The sequence below is a fragment of the Tarenaya hassleriana genome, unplaced genomic scaffold, assembly GCF_000463585.1.
Source record: "Tarenaya hassleriana unplaced genomic scaffold, ASM46358v1 Cleome82, whole genome shotgun sequence".
NCBI lineage: Eukaryota > Viridiplantae > Streptophyta > Magnoliopsida > Brassicales > Cleomaceae > Tarenaya > Tarenaya hassleriana.
In genome coordinates this window covers 193,949-195,796 of record NW_010970652.1, presented here as the reverse complement: position 1 = coordinate 195,796, position 1,848 = coordinate 193,949, and positions in this window count along the sequence as shown.

Here is a 1,848-nt window from a genome sequence, read left to right as displayed (position 1 = left end):
CAGTCCAGTTGCTAAAATGGCAACAGTTTGAACCTTGTTGGTTTTGGCTTCAGCTGGGCAATGGCATCTTCATCAAATGGATGTCTCTAATGCCTTTTTACATGGCGATTTATCAGAAGATATATATATGTTCTTGCCCCCAGGATATTGTGAGCTTAAGGGGGAGACATTCTCTAAGGACTCTGTTTGCAAGCTTCGGAAATCCTTGTATGGTTTAAAGCAGGCTTCTCGGCAATGGAACCTGAAGCTCTCTGAAACTTTACTTGCTGGAGGTTATGTTCAATCAGTTTCAGATAATTCTCTATTTGTCAAGCATGCAACGCATGGCTTTGTGGTTGTCTTAGTTTATGTGGATGACCTATTGATAGCTGGCAATGACATCCAATTAATTGATTCAACCAAGAAGCTGCTTAGTTCGAATTTCCAGATTAAGGATCTTGGGGTTCTGCGCTACTTCTTGGGCATCGAAATTGCCAGATCTAAGAGTGGTATACACATTTGTCAGCGTAAATATGCCCTGGAGCTTCTGGATGAATTCGGTTTTCTGGGCAGCAAACCAGCTTCGACCCCTATGGATCCTAAGGAGAAACTCTCTGCTGAGTCTGGTGATCTTTTATCTGATTCTACTCATTATAGGAAACTCATAGGTAAATTGATTTACCTCTCTGTAACTCGGCCTGATATTAGCTATGCAGTCCAGAAATTAAGCCAGTTTATGTCCCAGCCACGATTTGATCACCTTTCGGCGGCACATCGAGTTTTACGGTATCTTAAAGGTTCGTCGTCCCAAGGTCTGTTGTATCCGATTGACTCTGTTCTTCGCCTGAGTGGTTACACGGATGCCGATTGGGCGGCATCTCCCGACTCACGTAGGTCAGTTTCTGGTTTCTGTGTTTTTATTGGCAATTCATTGGTCTCCTGGAAATCAAAGAAACAGCAAGTCGTATCTCGGAGCAGTGCGGAATCAGAATACAAGGCTATGGCGCATGCTTCAGCCGAGCTCATTTGGTTTACAGGTTTGCTGCGTGATCTGAAGATTGAAGTCCCAATGCCCGTTACTTTATACTGCGATAGTCAGTCCGCCTTACACATTGCCAACAACCCGGTATTTCATGAGAGGACCAAACATATTGAGATTGACTGTCACTTTGTGAGGGATCAATTGAAGAAAGGATATTTGAAACCAATGCATGTCTCTTCTCGCGATCAAATTGCTGATGTGTTTACTAAACCTTTGGCCGGTGAGCACTTCGCCAATTTGTTATCCTATATGGGCATTCACGATATCTTTCGCCCATCTTGAGGGGGAGTATCAGCAACTCTTCTCTACGCCTTATTCCACCTCTGTCATGGCTCTGTTATTTGCTCTTTCCAGACTTATAAAACAGAGCATGAGAGAAACGGTATTCATTCCGGTTTGTAATTAGTATACCAATAATCCGGTATAGGTTTAGAATATCTTCGATTGATTTTATTGTTTTCCCACACCTTTTGTATTGTTAAAGGTTTGTTAGAGGTTGTTAGAGGGTCGCTTGCTGTGTAAATACACATGTACTATTGCATTGGAAATTAGAGAAAATTTTTGCATTCTGGCATTTGTTCTATTTTCCATTGCTTGTTCATTACAAGTTGTTAGCTTGCCGGTAGAACCGGTGGTCCGGTGAAGTTCACACGCACGCGAGTCGCAAACCGCCGGATACTGTTCATGGCGGCGACAGAAAAGTCCGGTTTGTCTGAGAAACCGTGTCTGTCAACTGTTGGACACAGAATTACAAAATTACCCACAACTTCTCAGAAAATAACGAAATTGCCCCTACGAGGGAAGAGGCGGGCCGCCTCCCTTTCCCT